This window comes from Anser anser (assembly GCF_964211835.1).
Source record: "Anser anser genome assembly, chromosome: 27".
NCBI classification, from domain to species: Eukaryota; Metazoa; Chordata; class Aves; order Anseriformes; family Anatidae; genus Anser; species Anser anser.
The window spans coordinates 2,381,315-2,403,155 of NC_139748.1; the positions used below are offsets into that span (position 1 = coordinate 2,381,315).

The 21,841-nt window shown below is 44.1% G+C and overlaps 1 protein-coding gene across 1 annotated transcript in view; it reads left to right on the plus strand.

Moving 5' to 3' along the window:
* Positions 1 to 10,197: 10,197 nt before the first annotated feature.
* PLXNA2 (plexin A2) overlaps positions 10,198 to 21,841 on the plus strand; it is a 381,872-nt gene continuing 370,228 nt past the window's right edge. Inside the window, exon 1 of the mRNA XM_083812470.1 lies at positions 10,198 to 10,624. The gene's annotated coding sequence lies outside the window, so the exon portion shown is untranslated. The remainder of the gene's footprint in view (positions 10,625 to 21,841) is intronic.

Consider the following 21,841-nt stretch of genomic DNA (forward strand, 5'->3'; position numbering starts at 1 on the left):
GCTGAGTAATGTTCTTATTAATTAATAGGTGTTGTCATGTTAAATACATTTCTCAGAGCTGTTCTGGGACCATTTAATGAGATAAATAGTGAGGCGTAGCACAGTACTTTGTCATTAAATATATGTCACATCAGAAAGAAACGTAAACCACATGCCTTGAGTAGCGGTTTGCTGGAATGTGCCACAGAACAGCTGATCACAGAGGCTGCCAGAGAACAGGGTGGTACAGTGACAGAACCCAACAAAGGTCGGTCCAAACTAAAAAATTAAGCTGCCTCTCACCCAAATTTCAGACAACTTTTGCCTCTTGGTTCTGCTTATCAAAAAAAAATGCCCTCTGTTTTCTAAATTACACCAAAAAAGCCTACCAAACACAGGGGAAGCCAGGAAAGACCTTATTCTGCTACTCTCATTTATTATACTACAGCATTTACGGATGCCACGATAAAACCAGTGCAAAGAAAGAGGTGGGAGTCCTAGAAACAAATGTTTAGTATGGATCATCAGCATATTCCTGCAGGAGTGAGGATACAAAGAAACCAGCCATAAAGTTGGTGATGATCACAAGCCCATTGCTCTTGACCTGTAGTTTTTGTAAGCCCTGTAGCAGTCTGTGCATCCCCTGCTGGCTGTTCCCTTAGCAGGCCAGATGCTCAGCCGGCAATTACCCCTTACTCTATCTGCAGGCACCCACTGCTTTGCTATTATTGTCTTCTTGGTTTTATTTGCTATTTAAAGGCAGGTTACAACCCTCTGGCTGGCACCCAAATATCTTCAATTCCTTTCCTGGGTAAATTATTTCCTGTCTTCCATTATTCCTAGCAAAGTTGTTAAAACTCACTCCTGACAGTTCCTGTCTGTGGCAGCGAAAGAAACTGCCCCCTCAGTGTTGAGCCAAGCACCTGCTTGTTCAGTACTTCTCCATCCTGCTCGCATCGCATCCACCAACCTGCTGTGCTTCACATACGAAGCAGATCTCTGAAGAGTACGGATGAGAGCTTGCACATCTCACACGCACACCGTATCCAGTTTTCTTTACTCCTTCTACTCTCTTGTGTGCTGAGCGGACTTTTCCACTGACTGTTTGATTGATGGATATTCAAAAGGCATCTTTGTGAGCCCTATAAATAATCCCTTAAAGGTTTTTCTTTTCTTCCTCCGTCAAAAGATGCCACTTGATCAGGTGTCCGAGCAGTGGTCTTGGTCACACCTCTCCTCCTGGTTGCTGTTTGAGCAGCGTCTGGTCTGTGCCTGCCTGGCCCTTGCCTGTGGCTTCGGGGCTGCCTGGCGTGCAGCACCGGGTGCGTGGCTGCGTTAGCCTTGCAGGGCATTGTTTTGTGCTTGGTTCTCTAAAGCTTAACTTGGCTTTTTTCATCAGCGGTTACTGGCACGTAACGTGCATACTTTTTATTGGGGATGGGGTGGAAGCAGGGTTATATGAAATGGAGACAGATTTCCTGCTCTGAAGTTTGTTGTAAATTATAATTGAAAACTGAGTTATAAGCAGCAGGTAGGCAATCTGGTCAATAATCTTTTTTGTGTACGCATAAAACCACACAGACTCCTTCCCAGCACCCAAAGCTGTCCATGCCTTTTGATCGAGCAGGTGCCCTGCTTTGCTAAAACAGAAGTGCTCTTACGCTGCAGTAAGGGGTGCGTTGCAAGAACCTTTACCAAACCCAAGGCTTCTCTGGGTTTTAAGCAGCGTCAGAGTTGAGAGGAACCTGCAGTAGGTGTCGTGCCACCTGGCAGGCAGGACGAAGACCCTGACACTTCTGTGCCCCTTCACGGTGCCAGAAGGGGCTGAGAAGGCTGTACCGCCTCCGGCCTCCTCCATGCGCACACCTGCGGAGCAGGCCTGGCATGGCCCCGTTTCCCCCTTCGGCTAGCAGGTGCCCTCCATTTCAGTGGCCCTGTGCTGATCCACAGTTAGAGACCTGAGGGTCCTACACTAAGTCCTGGAGCGAATGTGCAGAAGGGGATGTGCGGGGAGCTGCGAGCAGGGGCTGCGGAGCTGCGGGCACCGGGGCTCAGCCGCTTCCACCCGCGCCACTCTGCAGGTGCTGCAGCCAGCGGCCGGAATGGCTCCACTCCCCTTTTTAGACTCCAAGACTGCAATTCTAGCTGACACAGTGTGAAGTTTCATTTTTTTTTCAATTATTGCATGATTTGTGGTGGGATGAGTTTAAAAGAAACTTCCCTCCCTATGTTTTCATACCCACTGAGTTCATTGTTTGCAAGAAAAACTGTCAGGACAATAGAAGGACCGAAGTGCTTTCTCCTGAGCAATGTATCTAGCCATGCGTTTTACAAGTATCGTACAACCTCTTTTTCATCATGGCTTTGATTAATATCTGGCTTTTAAAATATACGGGCTCTTTTCATAAGAGCCACTTTGTGTGTCTGCTATTTGCCACTTGACAATGAGAACTGGATCAGACTGGGCAGGTAGGAAACAGCAAGATGAATAAATGACAGAGCAGGTGCACATTAAATGTGACATCAGATACAACTATTGTTAGGGTAATTGAACAGAGATGTATATGATCCTGATGTTCGTTTACATGAGTGCTTCCTTACTCTGCTCAAACAGCATAAACAGGCCTTTGGAAAGAGCGTAAATGATTCCTGTGGCCGTGTTACAGGTGGCGCAAAGGGACTTTACACCGCTGAGAGTCAGTCTGTACATATTTAAAATAAATAGATGTGCACATAAAAAAATAACCCCTATTATTACACAAGGATGCAGTGGGAGTACCAGGGGAATGGCTAAAGTAACAAAACTTGACACCAGTGATAATAAAAGAGGGAACTAAAGCAAAGAGATCACCCCAGCCTGCTGGGTTTTGAGTGCTTAATCAAAACTGACTTCTACTACTGCAGCTGCAAAAGAAATGTTTCTAGCTTCCCATTAATTTCCATACAATAATCCTCTAATGGGGGAGTTGCAGGGGAGAGGAGGGCGATCAATCTGCCGTAATGACACACCAGAGACTAAGGGAAAATGCAAACTTGGAGCAATTTCATGGCAGGTGCAACCTTGGAAAGTACGGCCATTTTTCTAAGTTAATTTGTTCCCCTGATATGTTTGAAATCCATATTTGTACTTTAAAGGTCTAAAATGCAAGATGATTAAAAAATATAACCAGATTTTTGTAAGCTTTTCAACTGTATCAGGTGATATATTAAAGCCCCTCCTTGGAGCTAGGACGGCTCGATATCTTTTATCATTTGCTGCCAAAAAAAGGAATAGGATTGTTTATTCTAGCATTCAGTTTCTGTCTTTAGCCTTCCCATTTACCTCCCTAGCCTGATGCTCATTTGTCTCTCAGCTGAATTGATCCCTGGTACTATAGAAAGTAATAATAGTAATAATAATGCTAAGTGTAATAACAGTAATAATTATTGTTATTGTTAGTAATATCAGTACTATATAATGATAACGACCACTGTGGCTAGAAGTTTTAAAGCTCTTAAAAGAGTTAATTTGTGAGGCACTTTGGGTGCCTTCCTCTTTTGGGTATTTCTGAAATTCCATCTACAAATCATAACAAAACAAACGCCTTCACCCGGGGCAGACGCTGAGGCACAGAACTCATTTCATTTTGGGTCTTCCGCCCAGTTAACATTTTAGTAAAATCTGTGTTGATTTGAAGGGCCTCACATTTTCATAACAGGGAAGAGCAGCTTTGGGGTAAAGGAGAGAATGAGCCGTTCCTTGACACTGTCTTCTATAAGTCGGTGGGGAAAAACATGGAACCAGAGCACTGGGAGTGCCAGCCCAGGTTGTCGTCTGCACCGGTGATGGATTGTCCGCGGAGACTCATTTCTCGCAGCTTACCACCGCAGTGAGTTACAAGTACCCCTCTGTGAGCTTGGTGCACTTGCGATTCCGTGCTACGCTTTCCCCATGTTTTTTGACAGCTGCTGAGTTTGGGAAGAGATGCTCTTCCTTCTCCTGCTTATGCAGCCCAGCCCAGCCAGGGCCTGGGGGGCTCCGTCACAGCGCCCGCAGCCCTCTCATTTCTGTCCTCCCATCCCTGTCAGAGCTGCAGCCTATTCCTCTTTTCACCTTGTGATTTGGGCTTCTAAAAGCCAAACTCATTTATGCTGATTTCTGCTTTTCCTTTCTCTGCACTTAAGAGCTGCAGCCACAATTTGGAAAGTATTGCATTTTAAAGCTCTGGGAAGCCGGAGGCTTTGCATGAGAATCGCATACCTGCTCTGCTCGGATGCCTTTGTACTTTCCACTGAGTACCTATCTGCATATTTAGATTTGTGTCTTTGTAATACAGCCCTTTGCGGCTGAAGTTAAGGTATATGCTTTTTTACCTGAAAGGAAGCTTATTCTACTGTGATGCTGCATTTAGGTGGTGTTTTTGGCATATGGAGCAGTTTCCTGTGATCAACGACTATTCTTATGTTCTGATTTATGTATCATTCTAAGTGTATACTCTTCCCCACCTGCCCCAGCTTAAAAATTCTGTATCAGCTATACCTACAAACTGCCTTAAGTGCCTTGTGGTTTTTTCTGCTACCCTACTTGGCTTCCAGTAGCATGCTTAAGTAGATAAACAAAATAATTGATCATCTAAATGAGATTGCAGGATTCATAAAGGTTCAATTACGTCTTCCTAAGTTTGATCTCAAGTCAGTGTAATGAAGTATCTCCCTAATTCTCAGTACATCATCAAAATCAATTTATTGGAATCAACTTCTCCGGAGAAGGTGGCCAGAGGAATCAGAAGTACGAAGCAGCAGCCACAAGAAGAAAGACTAAATACACTAGAGTTGAAAGGACAATCTCCTTTTCTGAGTAATTTCTCTACTGATTACAAACATAATTTGAGGACTATACGTTTTATCCTGAGGGCTTTTAAAGGCTTTTTTCTGACTTTCTTACTCTCACAGAGGAGCTCAGAAACACGACTGATTCAACAGAGCCGTCATTTTTGGCGCGGTTTGGCTGTACTTACTGTCAAACGTTCATGTCAAAATCTCTAATGCTACAAAGCACTTTACTCCTCTTTCAGGTCCAACGGGTAAAGTAGGAGTGGGAGAGGTGGATTTTAGAGCTCTTTAATGCAATGAAGGCACATACTATTTAAATGAGGAGAACAGATCTCGGGAATAAATTCCTAAGGGAATAGAGCAGATTCACTATCACTTGCAACCCTTAAATCCATGTCAGTCATCTTGCTAAGTAATTTAACCACAGTTTGAGGGGGAACATGACACTGAATGTGCTTTTCTGCTATTCATGTGATTGAATTGGACCTCAGCTCCTTAAGGGAATAAGACAGGGTTTGGAAATTTGCAAGAAAAGTTACAGAAAAAAAGTTCGCAAGAAAAGATTCCTTTCAACTTTTGAAAAAAAAACTATTGGAGATGATAGGTTTTGAATAGGTTTTGAAAAAAAAACAACTATTAGATGCTAAACTTTGGTTGCTGTCTTTCGTACTTTATCTGTAGTATCAGATCCATCAAACCAGATTGGTTTGCTTCTGCAATATCGAGATATATCCAAGTAAGATGGGTCTGTTGTCCGTATCTGAGAGGCCAATTCAGAGAACAAGCTGCATGAAGAAAACAGAGCTTGGGTCTGAATAGCGTTGGCAGGATATGCAGTCCTCTCAGATCTGTTCAGTCAAAGCTTTTCCTTCCACTAGACCCTTTTCTCACTCTCTCTGGTGATTTAGGATGTGAATTTTTGCTCCTTGCCATATGTATTTACTACTCTGTAGCACCTGTGCTCTACAAGGCAAGGCATGCTCCTGCTGAAATTACATGTCTGAAACTTCTTGAGTCTCTTCAGTGGAGACCAAACGTAGGAGCCAGCTCTGACATCCAGGCTCCCAGGCTCATGGGGAATATGCACCTTCAATCAGAGAGCACAGTATCGTCTTTTTCTTGGATCGGCTTTAATACTCCTCTCCCCATAAGATGACAAACTCACTCACTGTCCATCCAAAGGTAAGGATCTGTAAAAGGCAATTCAATTTTACAGGCCATAAAGTTTTATGTCCACTTCTTGCGTTTCTTCCCTTTTGTTTATGATTTCAGAAAAATCTCTCAGCCTGCAATCTATATTTTGCCTCTGAACATCCATAATGCAAAGCTGAATTTCCGCCACTTGCTCACAGAGGAAAGCAGAGCAGAACACCCAGCTGAGGTTGCAGCGTGGCTTTCTGGATGTGGGTGGCAGACGGGAAATTTGGGTTCTGTTCCCAAGACGGATGCTCAGAGCCAGCTGGTGGTTGGAGGCAGGGAGACCAGCCTCAGGACAACCTTTCCTGTGGGTGCCATCAATTCTGCACCACTGTTCAATAGCTTCCCAAGTTATCTCACAGCAATAATGTTGCCATCCTGAAAACAGTATTTGTACACAGAAAGTGGCGGTATTGAGAAAATCCAGATGCTCATTATACCCTTTCGGCAGCGAGGTCTGGAGTTTTCCCTTTGAATAGCTCCCATTTCCTCTTCTGAGAACGACTCTATGCATATACAAGCCCAAGATTAAAGACAGGAAAATTCTGTGACATTTTAAAAAGATGTAAATAGAATAACTCAATTTGCCATCTAGGCAGGAGTCTCGGGTTTGACAAGTACTTGTGACTCTGTGGCTCACTCACAGCATTACTCGTCACCTCTGCTCATAAACTTCCACCTAGAAAATAAAGTAATTTAATTAGAAATGTGGAATTAGCGTATTGCAGTCACACTCGGTTAAGCTGAATCAGTTTTTAAAGTCCGTTGTCATTGGGGCTGAAAATACCTGTTCCATTAGCAGCCTGATTTTAGGTGTGCGTTACGAGGGTGATCACACTACGTCAACCACCATATATTCCTGTTTATTTGCTTCTCTGCCCTCCAGCCACTCTCATCGTACTCCACCACAACTACAGGCTTTTCTTCTGTAACCTCCCAAATCTCGCTGCACACCCGCGGGACTTCCACTCTGGTATGGCAGTTAGGGCTCCTAGCACAGCATAAAGGACTAGTGTTGGGCAATCCTTACCTGTGATGTTTCTTTATTATCAAAAAATAAAAAGGAAAACCATGAGGATAGTTCCATATTTAAACAATAAATACAAATAAAGCCATCTTGGCTTGAAGTTCACAAATATTTTTGAAGGCAAATGGGATGGGAAGAGTTTAGCCTGCAAACACTGATTTGTCATACAGCCTGACTAGACTAGTGCTTTTCAACGTGCTTTGATCCTCTTCTTTTTTTTGGCCCAGGCATTAGATAATGCTTTAGAAGCCATTAGAAAAATAATGACAATTGAAATGCTTTGAAAAAGTGACAGTTTGATAGTCTAATAATAGCCCCTACACTGATCTGGAGAAGGTTTTCGTTGCTTTTTTGTATTAATTATGTACAGTACATTTCAAAATGTCCTTTTCTCCCCAACAAATAATGTAACCCTTTCAGAGACCTGCAGTCCTGGAAATATGAAATACATCGATGCTAATGTAAGCATATCTAACACGTAGGTGTACTTAAAGGTGTACATACGCTATAAAAAAGCTGGAAAAGATGCTGTGAGGTTGAAAGGGGAAGAAACAGAGAAGATGATAACACCTTTGGTTATATTCTTTGGGTAGAAGAGAGCCCCAAAAGGCTGGCCACGCAGAGTGCTCTTGCATGGTCCCCAGGAAGATTTTTCTCTAGGGAGAAAATACGTCCCAAAGGGCAACGTGGATGAGAGCCTACATTTCATTGCAAGATCTTGTTTTTGCAAGATCTTATTTGGCAGCGATAAATGAGCAACTTTCAAGCCTCAGAAGTGATTAATTTCTCACTGGAGCTGTCTCTGAGGCTGTCACAGCCTGACAGTCCTGACATAAGTGTCATTTATAATGTCACAAGTCTATTACACATAAATGTCATTACACAATTGCTTTGAGGATGAGGAAAGGTTCACTAGGGGAAGAGCGTCTGATATTAAGTCAATTATAGATCTTAATGTTATTGTTCAGTTGTCCCCCCTCGTACAATTACTTTATGTCTGATTTGTTCATTTTGTGCAAATCAGCAATTATTTATTGCAGTGATACTAGTAGGCAACCCAGGTAGGCTCGGTGTCATTAAAACTCTGGCACAAGCTTGCACATGTTGCCATGATTAATATCAACATGAGGATCGTGGTGCTTTGATGAGGAGCCATCCTGAAATACTCCATCCTCGGTCTGCCCCCACTTCTTCCTGTGTCTCTCTGAAAGGCGCCAGCATATGGGTGAGCCGATAAATCCTCCGTGTGGTTTTGATAAAGATGGCTTGTTTTAATGAGGATGACTTTTTGTGCAGCCGAACAAAAGAGGCTCTTTCTTGTTAGAAGGACAGAGGAGTTCAGCAAATTCCCCTGCGCTGCACCTCAATTATTCCCTAAAATTGGCATAAGCGTAGCCTTCGTTTAGTTCTAACGGGCTTTCATCCTCCTTGGCCCAGACACAAACAAGACTTACGCTGGGGCTTGGTGCACTGATGAGATTTGAATGCATTATGCATACGAAGGTGTAGCGATGGAGCTGCCCGGCTGGCTCGGAAGAAGGACAGAGGTGGGACAGTGCTGCAGCGCCCGTCCCTGAACAGCCACAGGAGCTGAGCTGAGGTTTGATCAGAGGTCACCTGAATCCAGCTCAGTTTTGTGAGCTGTAAATGAAGCTGCCTGTTAGGCCATAGGCAAAGACCTGCTTCTGAGGGCACTCGGCATTTTTGTGCTGGCTTCAGCAAAGGGAATCACGCTGTACTGCAATCCAAGCTGACTTACAGACACGTAAATACAGAAAAAGGCCACAAATCTCCATGATAATCCTTCAGATTTCTACGGAGAAAACCGAGATGAGAATCAGGCCTTTTAAATTGCTCCCTTTGCCTGTTTGCTATTCTGGGAAGCTATTGTTCTCAAAGGGACATCTTTAAAGCAAAAGCTGGTAGAATAATTTATCTGCGAATAATTTATTCAGTGATTGATGGGAAAAGCTGCTGAATAAATAATTCACTGAATGCTAATGGAACATCAGAGATGGTCGAATAATGAAAATGTTTATTTGCAAATAATTTATTCAAAGAAAAATGCTGGAATGTATCAGCTCAATTATTCTTGGTGAATAATCCAGTCATTCCTACCCAGCCCACTGTGACATGTTCTACAAAGATGTTTTTTTTTTTCAGCTAAATGAAAAAACTCCAGGTAGCTAACTCGTGTTTGCTCCAAGTGAGGAGCTCTGATCTGCTCCTGGGAAGAGCACTATGAGAAGTTGGGGTAAGAAGGTCCTCAAGCTTGAGCTAAAACTGAATTTCAAGCCCAAACTCTGATCATGGTGGCAGCTTTGTATCCTAGGCCTCTTTCACCCCTGATTCAATCCCATTATTAGCAGCAGTTTTATGATCTGAAATCCTCTCTGCATTCTAAGCATTATCCTTTTTTTTCTGAACAGCACAGGATGTGGCCCTCTGTTGTCTCCCTGGAGACATCAGTTCTAAATCTGCACTGACTGCAGCAAAAATAAATAAATTAGCCAAAGCCAAACTCCCCAGCAGAACTTCGTGCACTGAGCATTGAGAACACGGTCGGAGAGGCCTGGCAGGGCACCCTGCGTGCGGCAGGTACCGAGGGCATCGCGGTCCTCAGCTGTCCCCTCTGCCAGGGGAGGTCCTGCCTGCATGCCGCTGTACAGCGGGTCTCAGGTGCTCCTTGAAAACTGAAGTGATTTTATGCTGATATTAGAGCTAATACAAGAAAAATCTAAATTATATTTTAAAAGAATCTACCCTTTTAACTCTTGACCTTAGGCCTCTCCCTCTCAGGCAGAAAAATCAATCTGGACTAATCTACTGGCCAATAAAAGTGAAAAGAGGAACCCACATAAGCATTTATTTTTCATTCTTTTAGACACTTTTAACAGAGACGCAGAGCAAACATCCCCAGCTTCCTCACATCTGGGGAGAAAACATCATCCTGAGAGGTCCCATCGTGGCCTGGGGGAAGAGGTTCAGGTGGAAGCAGCAGACGCACCCTCCCCAGGTGCTGGGTGGTTGAGGAGCTCCGCAGCAGGGCCTGCGCCTTCCTGCCTCTGCCAGCGCAGCAGGACCCCTGAAGTCCTTCTGGAGACCCAGCTGCAGGAATCCAGCAATTGGGCAATCACCTGGCACCGGGGAGCTGATAAAACCAGCAACCTGGGCTGTGCCTTGGCTTGTTAGGTGCTGGCTGTGGGAGAGGCTGTTATTGTTGGTTTTATTTATTCATTTTTTAAGTCATAGTAGCTAGCACTAATGGCAGGAAGAGCTCCTTCAGCAGCTCTCTGTGTACAGGAACCCTGGTTTTCCTTGCTCAGGGTTTCAGGCTGCAGGGATGTGGTGTGACTGGGAAGGAAATGCTCTGCTTCCTGGTGCTGGAGGAGCTGGCTGGCCGGAGAGCGCTCAGGCTGGAACGGGGCCTGCAGCTTCGAGATGAGCAGTTAGGTGATGTGAGCATCTAACGGGGATCTCTTCAGATGACTGTGAAGTTACAGTTGTCAGAGGAAGAACTGAAGCAGGGTATTTACAATCCCTCTCTTCATTGTTACCTGCCTGAACCTCCTAGGGCTGCAGCGCCGTGTGTACAAGAGCAGCACAAAGGTAAGCTGCACCCAGTCTCCTGTCATTTCCAGCAACCCCCTGCTTTTCTGATTCACTTATCTTATTTCTTCTGCCTCTTTTCCTCTAGTTCTGTGAGCATTAGGCAGGGTTTATAACCAGGAAAGCATGTGACCACCTGGGAACGTAGGTAGCTCTTTGGAGCTTTGCTGTCCTGCCCCTCCTGGACAAGGGGGGTTGAGGTCAGGGACAACGTGACTGAATTTGCTTTTTATTTTTAAAGCTTTATTTCTTTTTTTAAAAAAACAAAAAAACCTTCTAATCAGTTGTAGATTCATGCTTTGGACTAGGGCTAAAGATGGTGTATCTGTTGTCCAAAATGTTCTGGTTGTGTCTGCTTTTCATAGCTCGCAAACAACCCCTCGATTTACATTAACTGCGCAGTGCTGCAATCTCAGGTGCAGATCAGGTCATCTTGCCCATCTTTCACTGCTTTATCATCTTGTTTTCTCCATTTCTTCCTGTGATATATTGAAGTAAGCGACATTTTCAAGAGCAGGGGCACTAAATCATGTATGCTCTGTGTATGCATAATCTGGAGTATCTGGTCCAGAATGCTAACGAAGGCACGTTGGCAAAGAGAAATTGCCAGAGAGACCTTGGAGTCAGCTGGGACATAAGTAGTAAGAGGCAGGAGAAATCACGTCTTCTCTTAGTAATGGGAGTCCTTCTAATTGTCTGAATAATTATCTCCTCATGCAGCCGTAGGAAGGCTTTGAGGTCAGGGTCTTGCATAGTGGGGCTGCAAAAGTTGCGGTGGAGATGAGTTAAGCTCTAGGTGACTTATGGGCAAAAGTACATTAGGGGGTGTGTGTGGGGGGGAATATGTGTGTAAAATTAGCAAATGTGTTAGTGACTGAAGTGCAGGGACCTTGTGACACTCACCTCAGAGCCTAACTTGCAAGTGCCTGCCACTTTTCAGAAGCCTTTCAGATCACCTGGGACTGCTGGATGCATCAGATGTGGAAATAGCATTCATGCAGTGGGGCTGGAGGCAGGTGGAAAAGGCCCCGTCTGTGCCTTGGTCCCCCGGGAATCTATAGAAAGCCTAATTTTGAGCAAGATTTCCATCATCTTTGCACTACCCTGCCTAGATCTTATAGAATAAAATAAAGGTAGCTGTGCTAAGAACCTGCTATTATATTTTCTTTGTGATTACACCCATCCGTATCAGAACCAGCTCAGAGTTGTTTTATTCTCCAAATTTCTGGCTGTATTAGCACTGTCAGAATCCCTGATTTATTACCTTGCAGGGAGTCTAAATGCTTGTCAGTGCCTTACTTTGCATTTTTGTTCTGGGTTCAAAGCTGAAAGCACAGCCGAACTGGAAACTTCTTGGATGCTGATAGAAATGTAAGAGAAATCTCAATTTTAAAAAGGTGTGAAAGGACCATAAAAATAAGCCTTGCACTAAGCAGATCAACTCACCCTGCTAACAGGAAAAAAAAAAATCAGAATGAGAAGCTGATAATACAGGCTTTAGTTTGTGGGAAATGAATTAGAAAGATGCTGTTGGAAAGAACTATTTCATTTAGGTGTTTTAGTGGCATGTAACAAGTCGCTATAGCTATACTGTAGCAAGCTAAAATATTATTTAAAAGTTAATTCATATTTTTAGCATATAATTTCTAATTAACTTGCTGTAGTTATCTTGTTAAATGTCAATTAAGTCTTGGAGCATTCCTCAAAGGTTTCCTGTATTCATAAAATGTAATTATACATCTATTGCTCATGTAACCCTTATTACTAGTATAATCTACAGCTAAATATATCTTTTACATACTAATTATACATCGCTAACTGCTATATTGATAATCAGTAATTGATTTGGCACAATGGGTTGTCACATTACCTTTCCAAATGTCAACTGGAAGTATTTAGAGTTACGAGTTCTGGCCAAAGCTCTGGGCGCTGCCCGATGCTGGAGCTCAGCCTCGCGCTCCCTGTGCTGCAGGGCTGGGCTGCGGGGGCTGCGTGTGATCTTCGCTCCTTCCTCAGTTCTGCTTTTGTTCCGGCTGGTGTAGGTAGGGCTGCGGAGCGGGGTTATGTTGTGCCTGGGAAGGCACGGCGGGTCGCCTTTTCGTGTCTTCCAAAGCACCAGCTCAGCTCCACGGCTGAGCAGCATTGACCGTCCTCTTACAAGGCAGGTTTAATTACACATGAACAATTTTCAGAAAATACCTGAAACCCCAGTTAACTGCGATCTAAAACAGTGATGATCCAGATGGAAAAAGGGGGAGGGGGGATATAGTCTGAGAAGCTGGAAAGGCCTTAATTAGGTTTGCACATTTACTACCCAGCAGTAACGTGGAGCAGGTATTATTCCCTGTGTCTGGTCTCGGCTAACCTCTGCTGCTCCTCCCTCCCCCTTCACTGTCTGAATAATATTTACTGATACATCAATGCTCCTTGGAGTTCGGATCTTCCTTGTCCCTTGCCACATTCGTATGTGTCTGTTGATATTGATGTTATTCAAACAACGATCATCTCCTTCCCTTGTCAGTTTATATTGAACGTTTCACATAGCATAATTTTAGCAAACGAGTATCATCCTCTGCTTTTCCCATTCGTGTTTTTTCCTTTTGCTAGAAGTGGTATTTAAATTAAACCATGCATTGTGTTTTTCTTCACTCGTTTCCTAAGGCAACAAATTTTATGGATCTGGGAAACAGAATCAATATGAAGTTGGATTGTCCTTATGAGATCCTCTTAATATCCCAGGAGGCCAGGCTTTGTAAATCAGGATTAAGAAAAGGGGAAATTAGTGAAGGTAGGATTCTTCAGAGGGCTGTTTGTGTGCACATCAGGGACAAATATTGAAATGTGCAAACATAATCCAGGGAATCCAGGGTTTTGTGTAGCTTTAATTGAAACAGTTTGTAACCTTCATTCTCTCCAGTCTTAAATGACTCTTTTTATCTTCCTTGAGTTCGTATTGTGGGTTCTACTGCGCATCATGTTCATAAAATATACAAAAATTCAGTGCTATTTGGAGCAATTTCTCATCCAGTGACAGGAGAAAGAGATGGCAATTCAAATAATAATAACACTGGTTAATGTGAAAGTGAACATCCTCAGAATGCTGAAGCTTTGTGAAAAGCTCTGTGGCCACTACCAGGGCCTTTAAACTTTGTGTGGATATAGTCTTTCATTTACTTTCAGAGTTTCTTAATTCTGAATAACTTTTATTGATATTTTGAAGGCAAAATTTTCCAGCTTGCTCACAGCATTCCCTGTCTGGAGAACTGTTTGCTTCAGCTGTGCTCACAGTTATTCCATGACAGTGCTGGTTTCATAACAGGGCTCTCTTCACCAGAGTTCATTAGAAATAAAAAACTTAATTGAATTAAGGCAGTTATCCATGCAGGAGCAATTACAAATGGCAGACGTACTCTCTCCAAGAAGACAGGTTTGCTTATTCGACAGGACCGAGGAAGCCTGGCCAGCTGCGGACCCAGGGCGCTCCGGCTGCCCTGCCAGGTGCTGCTCTGGGCTTGCCGAGTCTCTCCTGCTCCCTTCTCCCTTTCCAGGCTGTTGGCCTCCTATTTTTGAACGTGGTTGTTTGTCTTTTTCCTCTGGCAAACTGCTTCATCAACTGAATTGGTATTGCTTGTGTGCTGTGATTTTTATTATGTCAGTGGCTGCCTTCGCCTCCCCTGTCAGCTTGTGTCAGTGCTGCTGGGGGGACAGGCTCGCTGCAGCCGCGCTGCTCGCCTTCCCTAATCACTTTGCATCACTTCCTCATAAATATTGATCCATCCTGAACAGCCGTCTCCCAGTTTTCTGCCAAACCATTACATAGCCTAATCCTTAGTATTAAGTGTTTGTGGTGTTCTCAGTGAAGTTAGCTCCAATGTACACCCGCCACGGTGGGTGCTGTTTGTCTCAAACGAGGATGTCATGAGCGAAGATGAGCCCTTGTCTTCAGGATTAGTATTTTGTAGAAGACTGTTTGCAAACACTTCAATATTCCAGCAAAAGGCCTTTCATCAGGACAGCGTAGTTTCTTGTTAGTTCCACAGATGCAGCAGAAATCAGGTGGAAAAAGAGACAGGGATGTTTGCAAGGGGCTTACCCTGTTGCACAGAAAGGGAAATGTTTGAAATCAAGGAACCGCAATAAGCCAGGTCTTCTGAAACTGGAATAACTTTGTTTCAGGATATTCCCTTAGGGACTGTAAGCATCAGGCATGGAGATACTTTATGCATAATCACTCAGATAAATTCCCACCCTCATCAATTATTACCACGTAAGATGGAAGAGTATGGACCGATATCAACCTCAGCTGAGCAAGGTGCTGCGGTGAGTGCCGAGGTTTTAGCACATCAGCATTTCCATCTCAGCCGCAATGTTTCAGTTTCTGATAACTCCGTCTTGTCTGGCATGAGTGTAGACACCTCCCAGAGACCCTGCCCAGCCTCGCGCCTCCAGTTCAGTGATAGCACAGGGAGGAGAGATTGTGGCAGAACTCGTGCAGAAGTCTAAGCTCTGGCCCAATTAATTTCTTCCCATTTGTATTTTGGTTTCCAAAGGAGATTGAGAACAAGCTACCTTCCCAGCCAAACTTAAGTACTTTGGACTTGTTTGAGAATATAGCCTGTTTGTGTTTTGGAAGTCAGATTTAATTAGAGATCTTGGTGGAATGACAGTGCTGGGAGAGTGGGGGCTGCAGATTGAGACTGAAGTCAGGGGGGGAATCTGAAGACCAGGAGCTGCAATAGGAAGAGCAGAAAAGGTCTGAAGAAGACACGGATCAAGTAGCTAAGATTAGAGCTGCAAGAGCTCTTGCACGTGGTTCAGTTTTACCTAATTTGCAGTCCTGGCATTTTCCTTTCCTTTGATATGCTCATATATTTACCAAGCTCCAGGAAAAAAAGAAGAAAGAAAATGGAAGTTATATAGATTCAGTGTGCATAACGAAAATGTGATACGACATATTCCCTCTGAGTATTTTCAGAATAAAAAGGCAGAGAGAAATCAGATAAATGTACCAATAGAAGGCAGCTGTCTGCCAAAGCATGTTTTAAATATCAAATTTGAATATAATAGTATGCATAGTTTCCATATCAAATTATGACATTATTGGCAAAGACTAGAAGGTGACACAACTCAGAGTCCTCCCACATCCCTGGATAAGAGATGAAACAGCCTTAAATGGAATAAAAAGCAATTTTGTAATCAAATGCAGGATTACAGATATTCATGTGGTTCAGACAAGGGAAATCTAAATGAAGGGAAATGACTGATTATTTTTTAATACATATTTTTTATGCTAGGGTGAATTTCCAGACTGATACCATTGCCTCCTGTGTACCTTGCATGTGGGCAGAGGGATTCAGTTCCGGCCAAGGATGTTTACTTGTATGTAGATGAGTCAGATTGTATATTTAATGTCACATACTATTGACTTCGTAAGCAATAAGTCAATAATGAGAGCAAGAGCATCTGGAAGTGTGCTGTGGAACAGTTATTTGTTAAATATTGATGATTTGGTCTTACAACCCTCCCAGTTAGCACACGGATGGAGTCTGGGGCTGCAGCAGGACCACTTGGCTTAGCCAGCATGGCAGAGGCATAACCAACAAGAGGAAAGGGAAAGGCTCTGGTGATCCAAACCAGGTGTGCCTTTTTTCAGAAATACGGAAACATCTTCTCCTGGACTGGCACAGCAGTTCAGCGAAGACCACTGAGAAAAGTGTCCCTATGGTGTGAAGCTATCCCGAAGATGATAACGGGAGGCTAGGTGGGGTGGTGGGACCTTCCTTGTGGAGGAAAGGCTTTCCGTGGCGTTCCCTGCAAATGGCACCATGGATTAGGCAGTTCAAGGTTGTGGCTCCCTCAGATATAGGAAGGGGAATTTTTTTCCATGCCTAAGAAATATTACTCTAATATTTCTTTTTGCTTTTGCTGCTGTTCCCTCTTGACAGTTCCATATAGCTATGGGCTGTCTGTCAGTGCTTCATACACACAGACACACACACACTCACTCAGAGGGAATATTTGTTAACTACAACTATCTGAGGCAAAACAGTGAGGTTCTGTGCAGAAAAATTTTTCAGATAATTGCCTGGGGCACCAGACATTTTAGAATCAAAATCTGGAAAGTCAAGTCATTATTTCTGTTGTTTTAGTGCCTGCTTTTATTCTCTTTCTTATTGACTAATGTTCCTTAACCTATATTGCTGTGGGTGTTTTTTTCACATCTGCACTATACAGAACTGTTAAAAAAAAAAAAAAAAGACTGTCTTTGCAACGTCTCCTACTTCGTATTCAATCATCCATTTTTTTTCCAATTCCCATCTCCTTTTTTGACTTCCACTCTACTATGGACATAGCCTCCAAAGCTTCCACCTGAGACATGAATGTAAAGTATGGGGAACAAGTGGGAGCAGAAAGGAGAACCCTCCTCAGCTTCCTGTGATGAAGTCCACCGGACCTGCAAGAAGATTAATGTTTCAAAGTACAGAAAGCAGGTACAGGCCTTTGTGTTCACATAAGGCCCCCAGGGAAAAAAGCAGGGACTTGAGCCTGGCTGAGGAACAGCTCTCCCTGGTTCTGGTGCCTTTGTACGGCGTCAGGAGAGAACTGGCCCCGGACGTGGGAGGCTGCTGATGGAGAACGCCCTGTGCGAGAGTTTGCTCCGAAGCTCTGGGCTGCTTCCTGGAAGGTCAGTGGGAAGTGGCACAGGTGTCAGGGGAGGGGTCTCCTTCCCAGCGCAGTGTTCGAAGCCCTTTCAGGTGCAGGAACTCCTGCCTCGTCCCTGGTGGTGCTCGTTCGGTGCACTCCTGCCACAGGGCTCAGGTCAGGGCTTCTTTCAGCACTGAGCTGCTGCTGCTGAGAGGTTACACTTTAGTATGTAGGCAACAGATAGCAAATAAATAAAGTTACATAAAAATAAGGAGCAAAGGTAGGACACGATGACAGAGCTGTGGTTGCATAAGTCTTCTGTGGCTAAGACACCCGATGGTCTGTGGGGGTCTCATGGGACCATGTAAGGAATTAGTAGTTATTTCTTGATTAAAAATCAAAGGTAATAGAGGTATTATGTTTAAATAAAATAACTGGATGTGAGACTTGGAGGAGGATAAAATATTCTTTTTCCAGCAGCAGAGTAAGCAGGGAACTCAGCCTGATCCTCCTCTGCTCAGCACCTTGAAGCCTTGATGCTTTTGTGAGCATCACAAATCAAAAGGACAGTTTGCCAGAGTTCATGGTGAGGGCTTTGCACGCGCTGTGAGGACAGTGATGGAGAACACTCCTGAGACCAGCTCTTCTGAGCTCAAGAGTCTCTGAGAAAGTCCTAAGGAAGGAGAGGTTTTCAGGGAGAGAGAACAGCTTTTTTTATGAGCTCTACTAGAAACGCACAGCCAAGTTTTTTGGTTAGACAGCCCTCTTAAGGCATCTTTCACAAGCTGCAGGAGTGCCAGCTGTTGTCCCTTGCTACCTGTAGGCCACAGAAAAACCAATTGAGATGTGAAGAGCAGGAGTCTGGGATAGTTTCTTATTCCTACTCCACAAATTCAAGTTCTGATAGTACTGAGCCATCGCCTTGTTTGCCCTGCACAGAACGCCTCTGCCTCCTCTTGGGAACATCCTGGTTGGCACCAGGACTTGGGGGCGCCCAAGGCCTGCAGCCCCCAGGGCTGTGGCAAGGAGAGATCCCGACCTGCCCATAGGAGAAATGGGGGGCAGCTGGGGCTGAACCACGGGGATGACCAGGGAACTGCTTGTGGGGCCCCCTGGGGGTGTGGGAAGGACTTGGGGCAAGGGGCTCGTGCAGAAAGATGCAGCGCTCCTCCACTGGAAGGCAGGTTTTCCTTGGTTATCTTTATCCCAATTTTATGGTTGTGTTCCCTCCTTTATAGGTAGAACTGATAGAGACTTGGTAAGCTTCAATCACACCCTGTGGTTTCCTCGGGAAGCCCTCCAAGCTGGGCTATGTTCTGCTGTGCTGTGCCTCAAGGAGATTTTAGGAGCTGAATATGATTTCATAAGCGAGGCTTAAAAATGTTTTATAAAAATATGGAAGTGTGATCTGATAAGAGAAATTGTTTCAGGGCCTAGAATCGTTCCTTACATTTGATGAAATTCAGCCGAGTCTATTTGCAAATATTATTTATCGTGGCACTTTACTTCTGTGTTTAGACTTGTATGATTAACCGGCCGTTTGACTGCCGAGCGAAACGTCTAGTGTGACAGAAGAACTGCGTTGGAAAATTAAGGATATAAACTTCTTTACCAAGATTGGGTGGAATCTTTACAGGTCTCTCTGCAGTCTTTCCCAGTGAGATCTAGCCTATATAACAATGCTAAAGACCTTTATCTAATTTCTCGGCGTGTCAGCGAGCGATAGGTCTCTCAAAGCAGGGCTCTGTTGCGCACCGATGTGCACGCCGTGCAAACTAGCTGACTCTGAACTCCCTTAAATTTTTCCCTCTCTTGACAATAGCCATAAATAATAACATGGTTGCACAGAAATCATTCTAACAGCACAGAAACAAATAAATATATTAGGCTTGACAGCTTAACTGCGAGGAGCCGTTTGTCTGGCCGTGCGGGGAGCCGCGCTAGAGGGGGCTCTGAGACAGCTCAGCGCCGGCTCTTCCTCCTGGCTTGCGTGTGGCTCTCAGCACCACTCGTGTAGCCAGGCTTTAATGCTGCCATCCAGTATTTAAGTTACATTTTTAAGTTAATATCTCAGTTTCTTCTTGTCTTTATGCAGCCAGGGACAGAAGAGCAAGGAAAACTGCCTGTAAATGGGCTCCGGTCTCTTGCGGGGCTTCCAGGTGCTCGTGTGTGTGCGGCTGGGAGCACCTCGTAGCTGTTTGGTGCTGGGGTGAACCCCGCTCTGCGTGTGTAAGAGGCGTGCTCTGCGTGGGAAGTGCAGTGACCACGGTAACAGTGGCAGTGGGGCTTAGGAAATTCAGTTTCTAGTGATAGTCCTCCTCTTCTGATCCTGGGGCTGTGAAGGGAAGGGGTGTGTTTGGCCTAAGTTACGTTTCCATACAGAAGGGAAATGCAGACGCTCGGTGCTGCCGTGAGGCCGAATCCCTCGGCATGTGGCTCGCACCCTGCCAGGGTGCTGTGCCCTGCCCGCAGCCTCGCTGGGAGCTCCTCAGATGGACAACTTGCCTTAAGTGTGGACAGGGCCGCGTCAAAAGCTTGCTGCATCAGTATTACCGCGCGCTCACGTATTTCTAGGAGTGTATTTGGCAGCACACCACAAGGCAGCGGATCTGAAAGGCCCATCTATTTTCTCGGATTGTTTTCCAAGCTGCTCTGCGCTGCGTGAGCTGCAAAACCTACAAATCCCAAAGCCGTCCCCCTTTGCTGAGAAGCAGGAGGGGAGGTTGCATTTCATTGCTAGAGGGCTGTGCAGAACCCCTGCACAAAAATAAGTTCTCCTGAAAGGTGGTTGGTTTTTGTTTGTTGTCAGGCATGCAAAAAGGGTGGGTAGATTGGGAAATGAAGATTTTTGGCAAAGCTTACAGCATCACTCTGGGCATTGCTCATGGACCTCTACGGCATGAGTACTGAAACTGACTTTATCTGACATAGGAAAAGAAAGTTTTAATTGTTTATTGTAAACTGTGTACAGCATGTAAATAGTGTAAGTGTCAAAAGGTTCCAAAATGGCAGCAGCAAACTGATGTATTTATTTTTATTGTACGTGAAGATGAGCTGTTTTTTCCAATTGGAGAGTTGCTGTAATAGAAATATTATACTGACAGCCCAGCTTACTCCCAAGCCTAATGCACTGCAACTTTTTTATGCTGATTTCAGGAAATACAGCTCCTGTAATTTGCATCCAGATATCAGGAAATGATGCATTATGAGAACATTTCATCTATCGCCAGGGACAAACCCACTGAAATCACTTGTACTAACAAATTTTCAGATAAAACTTTTTATTTAAAAAGACTGCTATAGAAATTGCAGTTTTCTCCTTTAGTCTGAGTTAAAAACACTGGGAATTTCAGATGCCTTTGAACCTAGTGGTAAATAGGGGGATGGTCCAACTGCAGAGCCAGGATTGTAGAGCTGCTATGAGTTTTCCAGTCTTATCTTCGTTTTCTCCAGAAATTCAATAAAGGGCTCTTTGCTACTAGTGATGGATGAAGCCAGAGCACTGTAAAATCAATCCAAATGGGAATTTTACATTGGAATTGGAATGCAACAAATAGTGCATTGTGGGTTTAGGGTAAATGAGCTTTCACAGTTTGAGCGGTGTTTTTTTGGAGGGATAGGTGTTCCAAGAGGTTTAAGTGTGTATTATATTCTGTTTTCATTTGTATGCAGCCTCATAGACTTTAAGAGCAGATTGGTCGTGAAATATTCATTGACTGCTCACTACTGGACTGTCAATTTATAGTTCTGGCTCTGTCTTTTATAAGCATTTCCAACAAGTACCGAGCTTAAAGAAAAATAGGGGCAGCACTGAAATGTGGGCTCACAGTGCTTCTAGGTGATGTTCTCAGGTCAACAGCTTAGGTCTGGTATTAGGGAAACATATCAGATATGTCTGCTTTTGCTGAGTTGTTGCTTCTTATTCTTGCATAAATAGAAAATATATGGTTTTTGGAGCTGTCAGTCTGGGCGCTACAATGAGCAGTACAAATAAGCTTAGAGTAAAGCTCAGGCAATTGGAGATGATGGTGCTTTGATACAGTTTTCTCAAGCCAACTTGCAACCTAAGCAAAATTACATACAGCTTTTGCCAAGCTTAGGATTTCTAAAAACGCTTTGATTTCTCCTTTCTCCCTGCATTATTTGGCACTTTGCTTGCGGTGTGCAACCACAGTGGGCGTCACAAATGTAACATGCATGTAAGAACAGGGGATTTTAAATGGTAAACATGACAGACATCACTAGGTTATCAAGGAAATGGAATGTGGTACGGGGGTGTGATGAGGGGGAAGCAGTCCAGTACTGGAGTAGGCTAAAGGACTGATGAAGTCAGAGATGCTTTGCAAGCAGTATTATTCACCAGTGGTATTGCTGAGTCAGAGAAGAAATACCTACATAAAAAGGGCTGCTCTTGGATCGCGTCTTAATGCAGAAATTTCCTACTAGATTTTTTAACTGGTGCTCAAGCAACATCACTACTGAAGCTCCAGTAGTTCACAGAAGACATAATGCTAGAACTATTTCAGTTATGAAGCCTCTGCAGTAATAGCTTGTGCTGTTTTGCTTAGAGGG